This window comes from Leopardus geoffroyi, chromosome B2, assembly GCF_018350155.1.
Source record: "Leopardus geoffroyi isolate Oge1 chromosome B2, O.geoffroyi_Oge1_pat1.0, whole genome shotgun sequence".
In the NCBI taxonomy this organism is placed as follows: Eukaryota; Metazoa; Chordata; class Mammalia; order Carnivora; family Felidae; genus Leopardus; species Leopardus geoffroyi.
The window spans coordinates 119,998,569-120,014,981 of record NC_059332.1 but is presented as its reverse complement, the minus strand read 5'-3'; the positions used below and the strand labels follow the sequence as shown (position 1 = coordinate 120,014,981).

General features: G+C 41.1%; 1 long non-coding RNA gene across 2 annotated transcripts; it reads left to right on the top strand.

Annotated features, from left to right (window-relative positions):
- Positions 1–286: 286 nt before the first annotated feature.
- On the top strand, positions 287–7,170 carry LOC123609026. 2 transcript variants are annotated; one of them, XR_006717573.1, is made up of 5 exons: positions 287–1,197; positions 1,369–1,457; positions 1,891–2,072; positions 3,579–3,712; positions 6,518–7,170. It is a non-coding gene; the product is annotated as an uncharacterized LOC123609026 (long non-coding RNA). The 2 variants fall into 2 exon arrangements; XR_006717572.1 differs by lacking the exon at positions 6,518–7,170 and having other exon boundaries at positions 3,579–3,809.
- The last annotated feature ends 9,243 nt before the right edge of the window (positions 7,171–16,413 follow it).

Here is a 16,413-nt window from a genome sequence, read left to right as displayed (position 1 = left end):
TAGCACCAACCGAAAGAGTTTTTACAGGTCTCTGCTGGTGAATGCGACGAACTTTTGGCAGGGTTGGATCAGAGCAAAAGTTAGCAATCTGCAAGTGACCTCAATAAGAGAGCTCGGTACTGTTTTTCTTCTGAGGAAGTCGGGGCCCTCCGAATGGGAGCATGCTACCTGTTCTCTGCGGCTCAGCACACCTCCATCCTAAACTTCCGAGAACAGAAAGGAGCCGGGCAGGCTGCTGTTGTAGGCCAAAACCAGTTGGCTAGTGGCACCTTCCTGTGGTTTAGCTCTGTCCAACCAGTAGGGCCTGCGGGGAGCACGAGGCTATCGTGCGTCATTATGATCTCAGATCCTGTCTTGGCTTCAGTTGCATTGCGGGTCTGAAGAGAACGCCCACGCCAGGCCAGGCCAGGCCAGGCCAGAGGAGCACCGGTTAAAGTTCAGACCGGCTCTGGTCAAGTTCAGGCTGGTTCTGCTCAAAAAAAGACCTTCCCTTTCACGGAGGCTGATTCAAACTGTCTTGCAAAGGACGCGGGCCAAGAATCCATGGGGTGGGGTGGGGGTGGGGGTGGGGGGCAGGACAGAAACATTCTTTAACTCCATGTTCCTTTTTTGGGGTATGGGATCTTTGTTGTCTTCTTTTTTTGGCATGCGCTATCCAGAGAAAATCGTTTTACAAGAAGGGCCCGAGTTTTCTGTTTTTCTTGCTTCCTATTTTGATGTGTCATCCTGGCTGCCTAGGAGGAAATGCTGTCAAAAATTGTACATGCTGTTTCCAACCCTTTATTTCTTAACTCGCTTATTATCATCTCGTATCTGGGAGAGAGGCCAGACCAGTCCTGTAGCCCGTGTCAGAGCCCAGAGCTGCTCCCTCCTTCCTGTCTTGGTGACTTTGCTGTGCCTGTGACAGCGCCCCCCCCCCCCTTCCCCCGCCGTGTGCATCTGGTGTTCCTGCCTTGGCTTGATACTCTGTCCACAACCTGTTCCCAGCTGTTTCCCAGCACAGCACCCTGAACAGCATAGATGCGTTTAACTGAACAGCAGTAGCTCTGTGAACTTAAAGAACATTGAGCAGTCAGGATCGTTGCATTGCTACATTGGCGCTCCTTTTTGTTAATGCTTGTGATCCCATCGTAATCTTACGGAGGACTTTCCTGTGTCTTTGGCTCTCCGAATAACCTTGTGAAGGCGATAGAGCAGGTATGATGACCTGAACTCTTAGGTGAGAGACAGAGGTTCAAAGAAGGGGAGTGCAAAGCAGAAACTACGCTTCTATTCTTTTCCCTTATTACAGATGCGAAACCTAGCCCCAACTGAGCACCGTTCTTAGAGACAACCAGATTCACAATTATTTTTTGTATGTTTTTTTAGAGTGACTCCTTGACCAAATAATTTTGAGTCGATTGTAACTTTTCACCCTTGCAACTAAGTCCGTTAATCACAAAATGGTAAATCAGAAAGTAGGCACTCTTAGCAGTAAATTATGATTCATCCGTGCTCCTGTGACGGGTAATGTTATTTTATAACTGAGCTAAACTAAAGAAGTTAAGCTTTATTTAATCAATCACTTTAATGAACATGAAAATGGGAACTCTGGAAGTTCTATGTCTTGAATCTTTTACTTCTGAAGATTTCAAGCAATAGCAACTGTCTTGATAGCAAATGTTTGTAAAGATGATTCACTTTTCCTTTCTATCTCAAGGATCTTTCTATGTTTTAATTGCTGTTTTCCATGCCTTTACTTTTGTTACACCTCAATTGTAATGAGACAATTTTGAAAGGCTGCAGAGAAAAGAGGCAACTCCGTCATCCTCTCGACTTCACATCAGAAGCCGTTGCCCTTTTCCCCCTGCAGCCGAAAACCCTATTTAACACCATTTCTCTCTTGCATAGCCACAAAGAAGAACATCGTCCAGGAAACTGGGGGATGCTAAGACGTGAAAGACGGATATGGCTGTTTCTGCTCCTAGCCTCAAAAAGAAAAGGTTGTAGCTCATCTTTGCCAGCTTACCTGACTACTTCTAAGCAAAGGAGATAATGAAATATTATTAGTTAGTGAGTTCAGTCACATGAAGGTAGGTCATGATCCCAATAGTTCTTGGAGAGATGGAAAAGCTTAAGGGTCTTCACTAGGCATTGACCACATCAAGTGCCCATCTAGCACTTAGCAGATTCATGTGAGGTTTCCTTAAGGCGATCACTTTGAATTGAGTTCTTTAAAAGGCTCCGGGGCTCAGACCCTGGGATGCAGGCATTAAATCAGAGCACAGTCCCACGCATGATCTCTTCGATATAAGGAGAAGATTCTGGAATCAGGAATGAGAAGTTGCACACCGTCTCTAAGTTACTCTGCTTCTCTGTGCCTCCGATTCCTGTCCTATAAAGTGTGGGCATTTGGTTTATATGCTCTCTAAACTCTAAAGGCACTCAAAATCTACTGTATAGAGATGAGTATATACCAATTACCTATATTAATATAATAACTATGGACAAACTATATATACAGTACAATCGTATACTAGTAATCTATTGTACAATCTGCTAAAAATTCACAAACATATCTCTCCCCTCACATTGTCCACTAAAGGGCTTGACCATTTTTCTCAAAATTATTCGTGTTGTTCTATTTAAGAAGTTATTTCTTAAAGAGAAAATTCTATTCAAAGCAGAAAATATGAGCAGACTTGTTTATAGCCCTTAGGCCTTTCCTTTACCAAGAATTTTATCTCCGTATGAGGGAAAGCACAGAATAATTTATTCGTTGCTACTCTACAAAAATATTTGAATGGCTTTTACTAAGAGGGCCAGATTTTTTAAAACAACAACAACAACAACAACAACAAAACCCTAAAACAACTGGAAAAACCTCTTGCATGGTAGAATTGGGAGCAGGGGAGTGAGAATATGGATGTCCTAGGAAAAGCATATTCTTAAAACTCTATTATGTGATTAATTTGTCTTTGAGAAAATGAAAGTTATGTCTTCTCTGAGTTATAACAGAGATTATCTTTATGATGACTGGCCTGAGATACTTCTTCCCTTGTATGTACTTTGGAAGGAAGGAAGGAAGGGAGGGAGGGAGGGAGGGAGGGAGGGAAAGAGGAAAGGAGAGAGGAAGGAGGTGAAGGAAAGAAGGTGGGGGGGGGAGGAGGAAGGGAGGGAGGAAGGGAAGGAGAGAGGGAGGAAGGAAGGAAATAGGAAGGGGGGACAGAAGGGAGGGAAGGCAGAATGGAAAGACAGAGGGAGGGAAGGGAGAAGTAAGTTTAGTTCTCCTAGGGCTGGGTCCAGCTAAGCAGTGACCTTGATTTCTCCTCTGGCCTAACACCAGAGAACCTCACCTGCACAATTCATGCTTTGGGCACTGAGGACTTGGCAGTGAATAAAATAGACACAAAATCATGCTTTTATGGAGCACACATACTTAGTCTTTAATAAGTAAGTCAGAGTGTCAATTTGGGTGAATTTTCTTCCCGATGTTGTACCGTAGTGCATTTTCCTAGTAGCAAATATTTTAAAATTGTTCTCTTCTTCTAAAAATATGTGACATATGAAGAAATAATTTTGATTTCGCTTATTTTAAGCGGAATGCTCAAATAACTGTGACTCCAGAAGATGCGCTTTATGGATGGAAAATTTCCAGGGAAACCATTTCTCTTTATCTGAAGGATATCCCGGCCCCTCAGGGGAATTGGATTACATGTCAAAACACCCAGAGGTATATATTTCTTAAACTTAAAAAAAAAAAGTTTATTTATTTATTTTGAGAGAGAGAGAGAGAGAGAGCATGAGCACGTGTGCATGGGAACAGCAGAGGGGCAGAGAGAGAGGGAGAGGGAATCCCAAGCAGGCTCCATGCGGTCAGCACAAAGCCCACCGCAGCACTTAATCCCACCCACTGTGAGATCATGACCTGAGCCAAGATCGAGAGTTGGACGCTTAACCAACTGAGGCACCGAGGTGCCCAGGAAGATATTTTAAATATCCTCATTGTGCAAAAATGCTGCAATTCTCTAAAATGCACATGTTCACCACAGCGACATGATAAATCGTGAATTATCACAGATGTGGCATACGATATTGTTATTTTTATCTTGGCATTTGCTTAAAAATGTGTGCTTAGATACCATTTAATAATCATTTATAAATGGATAGCTTTATTAAATTTGGAGAAAATATGTAAACAAGATATTTATTGCTAGGATTAGAAGCTAAGGGGAAGAGAATCTCATGGAGTCAAGTAATAAATTAATTTCTGAAGTAGACAGTGGGTTGTATTTGGGAAGTAGCCCAAGGTCTCCATTGAAAGTACCATACTTCGGGGGCATCTGGGTGGCTCAGTTGGTTAAGCGTCCCACTTTGGCTCAGGTCATGATCTCATGGTTTGAGTTCGGACCCCGCATTGAGCTCGGTGCTGAGAGTTCAGGTCCTGGAGGCTGCTTCAGTTTCTGTGTCTCCCTCTCTCTGCCTCTCTCTCTCCCTCTCTCTCAAAAAATGAATAAACATTAAAAAAGAAATTACGAAACTTCAATCTTATGGAGTCTTTCTGTTCCAGAATCTACTTCTCAGGCAGAAAGAGCTTACTATGTACATTCTCGTGAATCATAAAACCTTATGCTTTGAAACTTAGTGTTTTCCTAGGCTCATAAAGCTAATTTTCTTGAGGAAAAATAATCTAGAGACTTTCTAATATAAAATATTTAATATATATAACTGCATATTTAATGTATAAATCTTACTGTCTAATAAGGCTTGAAAATTAAATTACTGAGGTACAGGTCACACATTTCTATTTTGGCACTCTCTCTCTCCTGTCAAATCCTCTCTCTTACTCTCTCATACTTTCTCTCCCTCTTTTACCTCAGATTAAGTTTATTAAACATTTATCTGCCATTTTTTTTTTTTGGTTTTACTAGAGAATTATGAATACCATACTTTTTTTTTTTAGGATGCCTGGCTCTTCTGACATTTATATAAGGGTTACCAGAAAACAGCTTTTCTTAGCTCTAAAGAGACACAAAGAAGAAAATATTGGGTGATGTGATAAAAGACAGTTCATCTCTCCATCCTTCGTGTCCTGAGTTGATGCTGTCTATGGTGTTTGTAAATTTTCTTTTGTTCCAGAAAAGAGGTCAATAGCTAGACAGTCTTTCTGCACAGAAGTTTTGAAAATTGGGACAACTCATTTGTTTTTCAACTCGCAGTAGGGTTAAGTTCTGGGTTTCCTGTTAATAACAACGTACGTTGGGGGCGCCTGGGTGGCTCAGTTGGCTAAAGCATCCCACTTCGGCTCAAGTCATGATTTCATGGTTCCTGGGTTCAAGCCCCATATGGGGCTCTGTGCTTGTGGTAGGGTCCCCTCCCTAAGGAGAGGAAAAAAAAAAAAAAAAAACCTCAAGGCAACCTGGCTATCCTAGTACATAACATTCCTCACAACCTTGTAACATGAGACCTGATCAAACTGCACATTTGTGTGTTACCATATATGGGAGACAGAGTAGCAAAAAATATATAGAAAACTATGCCATGTGTCATTCAGGGCTCAGTTCCTCCGTGGGAACCCCACTGAGTCATGCCTGGGGGAATAAAGTTACTTCCTGGAAAGAAAGCCTCCGTGTTGCATGTCACGACTCCCTGGGAGTATCCTGCTACATGCTGACAGCTCAGAGCTTTGATCCTGCTTCAGATTCTTTGTCTCCCTCTCTCTCTGCCCCTCCCCCACTCGTGCTTTGTCTCTCTCTGTCTCTCAAGAATAAATAAATGTTTAAAAAAAGTTGAAAACAACAACAACAACAACCACTACATGTATTGGGGGCATCTGGATGGCTCTGTCGGTTAAGCGTCTGACTTCAGCTCTGGTCACGAACTCGTGGTGCATGAGTTCGAGCCCCGCATAGGGCTCTGCACTGACCGCCCAGAGCCTGGAGCCTGCTTCAGATTCTCTCTGCCCCTCCCCTGCTTGTGCTCTGTCTCTCTCCCTCTCAAAAATAAATAGACATAAAAAAAATTAAAAACAACAACACATGTTGTAAAGTTATGGACTAGTCAAAGATCACAATAGCTATGGAAACTAGTGAAGTTTGGGGGAAAGGATGTCACGTATGGTTAGTAAAGAGCTCTGTCACAGCCCTACAGTAGAAGGAATGAATTTTGACAGAAAATGGGTTTGCATCGTCATCCAGGATAGTCACATTGAATTCACTTAATTTTCACTCATTCAGCCATTATTTATCGAGCATCTATGATGTGCCAGATATTATTCTAGAAATAGGAGATACAGCGCTTAGTAAATGAAGGTTATGCCCCCCCCATGACTTATGAATATTTAGTGAGAGAAGGTAGAGGTAAACAGACTCATTATTATTTAGAATGTTGTGTGGTGATCAGAATAGATATATTTTAGATGTCAAGGTGACAGGATTTGTTGCCGGATTTGTTGTGGGGGTATGAGAGAAAGACAAGCGTCAGGAGTGACTCCCATTTTCGGCCTGAGCAAATAAAGACACGGAATTGCCATTTACAGATATACAGAGCACTGAAGGAACAGCAAGTCTGGGATGCCAATTAGGAAGCCAATTTTGTGCACCTTACATGTAAGCTGCCCTTTCAACATCCAGGCGGAGATGTAAGCCTGCCAGTTGCATATAAAAGTCTGGCATGGAAGGACAAAGTCAGGACTGAGATAGAAAACCCAGGGTCAGCACACAGATGATTTTTAGCACCATGATGGTTCACCTATGGAGTGAGTTACAGAAGAGAAGAGACGTAAGGCTTGAGATCTAGGAAACTCTGATGTTTAGACTCAGAAGGGATGAGGAGGAACCAGCAAAGGAGTATGAGAAGAGCAGCCATTGAGCAGGAGAAGGAGAGAGTGGGGTCCAATCAGCAGGGTGAATTGTTTCTGGGAAGAGGGTGTCATTAACTGTGTCAAATGCTGCAGACAAGTAGGATGACATCAAGTAAGATGTGGAGGTCATCATTGGCATCGGTAAGAGTTGTCAGGTGGGATGATAGAAACGGAAGCTCATTTGAACGCCCCAAGAAAGAATGAGAGAGAACAAGCTGGAAACAGCAAGATGGACAACTCTTTCTATGAGCTTTGCTGGAAGAGGGAGCTGAGCAATGGAGCAGTATTTAGAGGGACATATGGATTCAGGAGAGGTTTTTAATTATTTTTTTTTTAAGTACTAGAGCACATTTGCATGCCAGTGGAATGATCCAGTAGAGAGGAGACAGCCAATGACCCAGGAGAGTGAATAAGGACTTGCCAGAGCAGTAGCTCCGATGTGAAAAAAAAAATCATGGAGTTTAACTTATGGCTTTTAATGATGATCTTTTTCATGAATAGTTTTTATATTGGCTTGTAAATTGACTCACACTTAGATTCTCACTACTGTTTGTTTCTGGATGAACTGAATAAAATACTCTTTTAGGTTATGTTGTTAACTCTAATCACTATGCAGTGCGTTGAATCTCCAGGACATATTTATCTGCTAGCTGCAACTCTGCACCCTTAAATGATATCCCCAATTCCTCCTTCCCCCAAGCCCCCGGTAATCACCATTCTTATTCTTCTTTTATGAGTTCAGCTTTTCTAGATTCCACATATAAGTGCTATCATACAGTATTTATCTGTCTCTGTCTAACTTATTGAAATGTTTCAATTAAAATTTCATTTAGATTTGGTCACACACCAGTACAAGCAAGACTCATCGACCTGGCCAAGAACAATTCTATGTCTTGGCAAATATTGGGAACAAAAAGTCATGTAGTTCCCATGACTCCACATGTCCTCCTGAGGGGGGACCTGGTGGAACATTACCATAAGTAATAGGGAGGAGATATGTAAAATGGAGCCCTGCTGTGAGAGTGGTCAATGCTGTGTTTGAGTTTGATCTTGGGGCACCTGGGTGGCATCTGACTTCGACTCAGGTCATGATCTCTCGGTTCTTGAGTTCGAACCCTGCATCGGGTGTTGTGCTGACAGCTCAGAGCCTGGAGCCTGCTTTGGATTCTATGTTTCCCTCTCTCTCTGCCCCTCCCCTGCTCATTCTCAATCTCCCTCTCAAAAATAAATAAACATTAAAAAAAGTTTGATCTTCATTACCTCTATGATACGACAATACTAGAGATTTTTTTTTTTTAAGTGAGCAATTAAAGAAAATAGCATTTCAGAAAAAAAGTACTCTGGGACAAAATGTAGGCAAAGATCTATTAGAAAGATGTAATATTCCAGGATTGAGATTTTTTGGCATATAAGAAAACAAATCATTTTAATATTGATACAAAAGACAGTAAGTTGACTATAATCTGGATACAACTTAATATCAAAAGGATACAAAGATGTTTCCAAACTGTATGAATCAGTTTCATAGAAGTTAAATTCCTTATTATCTTTCAAATCACAAAAATCATCTTTCTCTTTATTTTCTATAACAGTTCATTTAATTACCCTTTTACAGGTTTAAGGTCAAATCCTAAAATTTCTACGTTAAAGTCTGAGTTTCAAGACAAAAATAACCTTATGCCATAATTTTATACTAAATGGGAGTAGGGAAGTATACTAAATTTTATACTTCAGTGGCGATGTGATGTACATATCAGTGTGAACGGCCTTCTTCCTCCCTATATTTTTTTCTAAGCATCTTAAATTGTAGCCTCAGAATCTTTTGAGTAGAGAAATTGTCTCCTGGAAGTTCCAGTTAAAATGTAAATATCGGCCAAAAGGAATGATATTGAGCCAATGGTTTTCAAATGTTTTGATCATATATCCCTACTGGAAAAATTTTAATGAGTCCTCGGTATGTATATATTTATTTATTTTTGCATTTATAAGTAGAACACAAAACTTCCAAAACCTTTCCTCATAGCTTTGTGGGTTTTGACAATTTCTTTTCATATGCAAGTAAACTTTCATATTCTCCTCAAAAATGTGTCTCATACCAGGAATAGAAATGTCAGCTGTTCTTTTTTTTTTTTTGAGACTATTCGCATTATTAGTATCATTTTTTAACGCACTTTCTTTGCAAGAATCATTTTAAGCTATTCTTCTATTCTGTAAATGTTGATTTAGTTAAAATGGTAGCCTAGTTGGTTAAGCCATTTAACCAGGCCCATGTAAACTGCAGGATGGCACAGTGCAGTGAACGTGGACGAGCTAGTGAGGAATCTGCAGTCATCCTGTGTAAATTAAGGGTCGTTCTCCCCTCTGGGTACCTTGGAGACCATTTGTGACCCATGACCTCTGACACATGGACTTATTAAGAGTACCTTCATCCATCAATTCTTAAAATGCTAGTAAATTTCACTTTCTTTTTATATTTTTTTATATAGAAAATAAATGTAGGGAGACATTTTAATAGTCTCATTCCTAACCTTTGGCATTCCCTATGTTGCAGACCATTTTATTAAACTGTTGACCCTGACTACTGTGTTAAACTAGGTTAGTTTTTAAAGGTTACCTGGAAGGAATCAAAGAGAGTTGAATAAAATGTTTAGTTGCAACAGCAATTTTGAAAGCTGGATAAGAGTCTCTAAAATTACTTTGGATGGAACATATGGTAAAGAGGGAGGTGTTATCCCTCATCTGATTAGCAGATACTTACTGTTCAGGACAATAACATGCACTATTTTCTTTGAATCCCTGATACCTGGAAACATAAAAAAGGTTCTTCAGGTTTCAAGAAACTCATAATCTTCAGGATTCATAGGAAGGTATTTGGCTCCTAACTGGGAGGAAGGAGTAAGGATAAGGTGGGGGGGCATGGAACAGAAACAGAGACAGAAAGAGAGAAACTGCATTTTCCCCTGTTTTCCTTGGAAATTTACTTCCAATCACCAGATTCATACACTTCCTATAGGGTACCTACCATTGACTATAGCCAAACTTAATACTAACTTTGGAGGGTTTCTGTAAATTAGGTCTTCAAGAAACAAGGTTTTTCTGACTTTGTCCTTTACCTTTGTAATAGTACCACCTCTATTCTGAGCCTGTTTGATGCCCCTAAAATGTTAGAGATAGTGACTTTCAACACCATCTTTGAAGGGTGGTATTTTCATATGTTTTAATATAGTTTTCCGTGATTCTGCTGCGACCCTGGTGGAAGATTTTCATGTGGATACCATACTGTTTCCCATAGTTTGGATGAATGTCTTGTCCCATTGGACAGCTATTGAATTCCATGTGGCTTAGGCTGTGGGAATGGGGATTCATTTTCTTGTGACCAACACAAGTCATGTCAGCCTACCTTCCAGAAACTACCAAATACAAAGATTTTTATATTTGGCTTAACTATTCATAATGGTAACAAATAATTCCATTATATTCAAAGTTCACTTGAAATGAGACCTTTGTAATTTTCTCCAATAGAGCATAGGGAAAGTGCTTGAGTATTCAGCGTAACTAGAAGCCTGTGTGCTATCTCAATGTAACTAATATGGTGACATGATCACATGCTCAGTTCTGATGGGGAATCTGGCAGTGTTGGTTTCATTTTTGTTTTTAGAAGATTTCTATTCACAGTCGGTGGTATCTATGCACCATCCTCTCCCAAAGTTTACCATTATGATATGGAAGCAGAGTTGGGAAAGATCTTCCTTTTGGAAGCCATAGATTTTTTTTTTAATTTTTTAATGTTTATTCTTGGGAGAGAGAGAGAGCATGCGTGCCAGCAGGGGAGGGTCAGAGAGAGAGGGAGACACAGAATCTGAAACAGGCTCCAGGCTCTGAGCTGTCAGCACAGAGCCCGACGTGGGGCTCAAACTCACAAACCGTGAGACCATGACCTGAGCCGAAGTCGGAAGCTTAACTGACTGAGCCACCCAGGCGCCCCTGGACACATTCACTTATTAAAAAAAAACAAAAAACGCATATTGCAAGTTATTTAAGAACGTATTACGACAATGTGACACACAGAGGTGTATAAAGGATTGCATAGCAATCACCTGTGGATCTGCTGTTCAGTTTGTGTCATGAAGAAGGCACCCCTTGTATTCCCTTCCAATCACATTCTGGTCCTTTCTTGGGAAATAACTACCTTAAGATTTTTCTAGATCATTCCCAGGACATCCTGGTTGTTTATTACACACGTACTTATTCCTACTTGGTACTTTTTGTATCTTTTTGAACTTTGTACATATGCAGATTTATTGCATGCAAATGTATTGCGTATTTCTGATTTCTATATAAGAAACTGTGAGCTTAATCCATGTAAATAAGCATCAGTCTAATTTCACCCATTTTCGCTGCTGTATGGTGTACAGTTATATGAATGCGTTCGTTATTAAGCTATTGTCTTTCAGCTCCAAACCTACCCTTCAGTATTCTTCTTTGTGATGCTGGGCTAGGACTAGGCAAGTATGTTTCTCCTTGGCCGCCTGGCTCTCTATTAGATTCTGCCCAGAGGGGGCACTAAAGGAATACGGAAGGTTGGAGGAGGGGCAACAGGACCTCCTTCTGTTTGCTCACCAGTCAGTGTTGTCCCATCGGCCCGGCAGCAGACCAGTATGTTCTGATAGCAGGTGCTTCCAGTTTTCAATTCGTCCCCATTCTTTCAGAACCAGTGTCATTGCCTTTCTTCCAAACTACCAGCACCAGCCATTGTCCCCTCAAGAGAGGTGAGTTCTAGCTCCCTGGGGACAGTCCTCTCCGGATCTGTTCCTCTGCTCCAGCTGGAGAGCACACTCTTCTCAGGGGTTGGAGCCTCGGCAACACAGGCTCCTCTGGAAAGCTTCTCGCCCCTAACACCTTCTCTTCCCTCTGTGCCCCCAACACTAGGAGTGGTAGCTGCTTTTTGCAGTTGCTTTGTTACCTAGGTGTTCCTTTCATGTGCTTCAATCATCAAATACCTCTTTAACCAAATCCTTATGTTCTCTGAAAATAACTGGTGTGGATTCCGTTTCCCTAGTTGCACCTTGTCTGGTGCCTGGATGAAAACAATCTTCACGTGTCCTTTGTCTTATTGATAAATAGGGCAAGCACGGCCCGGCTGACTGCACTAACGTCTTGGGTAAACTCCATGATGTAGCAACAAACAAAATGTGCAGAAGTGGGGCAGTGGTGGTTCCACGCATGCTGTCAGGACCGCTCCCCCGGCCACCAGTAAAAAAGCAATAGGCCCATTGTCTGGCTTCCTCTGATCTGCTGTGTTCTTCACTTCACAAGGTCTGTGGAAGCCATGAACTTTGGGTGCACATCTGTGAGAACACAGGCTTTGCGGCCACATGCAAGCAAGTGATTATGTGATTTCTTAGTAACAAGCTGAACCAAGAAGCAACCTTAGCTCACTCTGAGTCATCATTTTTCAATAGTCTTTGTCCCTGAACTTGTTTCTGTGGTTTAGCTTGTTCAACAGATGCTTCGGTTTTCGAATTTTTTTAATTGATTTAGTACAGTTATTGCCACTATTACTTCCTATTTTAAGTAGTTTCTCTGAACGTCCTTGTATGTGTCTCTTTGATCTTAAGTCAAAGAGCTTTTTGGATGCTTACTATCTGTCAGGGAGGCCTTGTGTTGGATGGTGATAATGAATAGAACAAAAGTTCTTTTCTTAAGGATCACAGTCGGGAAGAGGAAACAGAACATCCCTATCATCACTGTCTTTCTTTAGCAGAGTAATAATCAAATTTGAACACTTAGAAAATGCTTCACACTGGGCTAAAGCGTTTTCAAGCATCTCGTTTCATGCTATAATAAAAGCCATAGAATATGATAATGCTGTGACCAATATCAGGGCCAGGAAGGAGTCCATTTTACCCTGGAAGATAAGAAAGGTGACTGAGACCAGCTGGGCAAGTCAGTAAGGGCATTCAGGTAGACTTAGTCATGCATACAAAGACATGGGAGAATAGCATGTTGCAAAAAGAGTCCAATAGATTTGGAGGGGTGGGGTGGGCAGGTAAAGGAGGAAGAGGAAGGGGAAACAATAAGAACATGAGCCAAGGACCAGATCACTGAAGCACGAATAAAATGTAGACCGTATGCTGAGGCTAAGAGGAAACCCATTGAAAGATTTTAGAGTCTAATATTACGGTGAGCTAAAGAGTCTTTAAATCATTGATAGTGGTTTGCAGGATGGAGTAGAAAGGAGTAGAGAGAAATTCTAAATGCAGCGTGGCCGTGTAGGAGACAATTCTCAGGGTAGTGGCGGCAGAATAGCCCATCGCGACATGCTTGAGGAGCAGCAAGGGGACCGATACAGTTGGAGCCACAGGAACCTGGGGGAAGTTAGTCGGAGTTGATGTTAGGAGTAACAGGAGCCCGGATCATTGTGGGGCTTGTAAGCATGGCAAGAACTTGGCTTTTTGCTCTGAGCGAAGTGAGATGCCATTGAAGGATTTTGAGCAGAGGACCGACACAGTTGTTTTTACATTTTAATAGGATTGCTATCGAGCAGAGGTAGAAGCAGGGGCACCAAAACCAGGTAGGAAGTTATTGGGGTAATCCAGGCCAGAGATGATGGCGGCTCGGACCGGGGTTGCAATAGCACAAGGTCTCCTGATGCAACATGTGTAGAGTGAGAGACCAAGAGAGAAGTAAGGAGAACCCCAAAGGCTTTGGCCTGAAAAACTAGAGGACGAAAAGCCATTAACTGAGATCCGAAAGATTGTAGGAGCGGCAGGAGGGGAAGGCTAAAAGCTCAATTTTGTTTGTGTTGATTTGATGTGTCTCTGCAGCCAAATGCAGGTTTTGAGCAGACATTGTGGGCCATGGGCATCTGGAGTCCAGGGGAGAAGTCTGAGCGAAAAGTTATAAATCCGTGAATCACTGAAATATATTTATGGTGTTGAAAGCCATGAAATGAAGGTAATCACCCAGGCAGCGAGTGCAGATAGGAACAGAAGATTTCCAAAAATTGGGATCAGGACGCACTAATGTTAAGAGGTCTGAGGCGGTAAGAAGCAACCAGAAAAAGGCAAATAGATCCACAAAAACATCCAAAGTAAACAAGTGCAGAAACTGAGAAGGAGGAAGGAAAAGGAAACCCAGAAGAGCGTGGGGAGAGAAAGCAGATTGAGAATGAGGTAATGGCAAGTGTGCTAATAAGTCAAGTCAGATGGGACCGAAAACTGACCGATGGATTCAGTCACGTGACGATCAACGATGAGCTTGATAAGATGGTGGAATCATGGGGGCAAAATCTCGGTGGGAGGAAAGGAATTAAAACAGAATGGGCACAAGCCCGTAAAGGAGTTTCGTTGTAAAATGGAGCGGGGAAACGGGGCAGGAACCGTAAGGGAATGTCAGATCAGGAGAGTTCCTTTTTAAGATAGGTGATATAATGGGGTATTTGTATGCTGATTATAATCACCCCATAGGCAGAAATTGATGCTGAGTAAGCGAGAAGGATTCCTAAAGATACATCTTTGGGATCCGCTGCACAAGGACGGAAAGGGGCATGGGCAGTCATTTACAGTGACAGGAGGGGAAGCAGAGTTGATAGGCTAAGATGCTGGCAAGTGGGCTGATGCTTGCTGGGAACTTAGGGAAGTCTCTGTCTAGTTGGATAAACAGGCCTGGAGTTCAGGAGAAAAGTTTGAGCTAAAGGTAGAGACAGCATAACAGGTAGTCGAAGGTATGCAATAGAAAAGATCTGCTATGGGGAAGAGACAGTCAAATATGGCATGAAAACACCAATTAACAAAATGTGGCTTCTGACCATAAGCACATTAAAAGTTCAGAGAAGAAATGAGCAACAAAGAATGACAAGACTTGAGTCAAAGGGGCAGGATTTAGCGAGACATCATTCCAGGATCAGAGCAGTAGCGAGTGTATTAAAAAGCATAATAAGAAGAGTGGTCTGAGCTAAGAACAGGAGAGAGAAAATGGCACCAAGTGGGAGAAAGTTCTGGTTGTCTGCCTTGATTTGCTATACATATAGGAAGAATTTTAGTTAGTGGGAGCAATGGTTAAGAGAACGTAAATGGTTTGCAATACTGATTGAAGATTAACGTGTCAGGGGTGGGATCAACCCTGTAAGTAAGAGGAATGCTTGGCCACAGAGTTAGGACTCTGATAATGGGAATGGGGAGGAAGATTAGCAATGGATATTAGAAATAAAGACTTGGGGAGGGCAAACAAATTCTTAGAGATTTTATTCTAGGGTGCTTTTCCCCTTTAAAATTTGTGCTTTACATATTTTAAAGCAGAATTATATTTATTTTAATACAAAACTCTCCCTAATCCTGCAAGAATTTCAAACTGTCATTCAGGTTACATAGAAACACCTTGTTTAAATAACTTACACCCACAATCCCTATTCTTTATACACATATGAGGCAAAGCCATTGCTAACCACATTTGATAACATTTAATCCGGGTTTCTGTTGATTTCAATATAATAAAAGTTGGTACATTTCCTGGAATTGGGCACTGGAGAGTAAAGGGAAATTCTCATATGTTTTCTTTTGGTTCTACTCGCACAGTCAGGTGAACCAAGACAATAGAATTTCAATTTGAAATATGAAAATAGTTTCCTTTTTCTCATTACAAAGCAATCCATTAGTTTTACAGAATTTCTATGTCACTTTCAATTTTTTTTTTTTTTTTTTTTTGCCAAAATGAAAATTTGCATCTAATGAACATCATTTCAGCATATAAGGACACATGGAAACTCACTGGGGAAACTGGGAGAAGAAAGGAGTATTCAGATAATGGAAAACGGTTACTGGAATGGAAAGATTTTGAACTCTAGAACCAACCAACCAAACAAATGAGAGGCATTAATAATCTCCAAAACCTACTGGTTTCTCTATGTCAGATGATTAGAAAGAATCCCGGAGAGAGAGAGCAAGTACCAGTATTAATGATTCTAGAATCAGAGATGTAAATCTTAAAAAAAATTCCTTTACATGAGCTCACTTTCAAAAAAGGGGATTCATTCCAAAACTAGGACAGGAAATTGAGTTTAACAAATCAGAAAACATTTACAGAGCTTAGCACAGTACAAACCTCCACAGAAGCAGCAGAGAGAATCAAAATGTGGCCCCGTTCTTAAGGAATTTATAAGGATAATGCATCAGAAAAATAAAAGAATTAAGAGACAATTTAGAACTCTCTTTGAATTATCTAATAGTCTGGAAGTAGGAAGCAAGAAGCAGGATTGGATTTATTGTTCTAAACCGTAGAAGATACATGATGTAAATTGCATCTCAGTGCAAGAAAGGGTGTTCTAAAAATTTGCAGTGTTCAAACATGAAACAGACTGAAGTTTCAGGTAGCTGATTTCATTCAACAATCATTCATGTATCGGGCTTCCTCACCTATTACACATGTAGGCTGGAGTGATGAGGTTCATCAGTCAGCAAGACGCTTTCTTATCCTCCAGGAGTCACACAACCTTGGGACGCATCATCTATAGATAATTATTTCACATGGATGTTCTGGAAAGATACAACAAGATTCTTTTTTAATATCTTTTA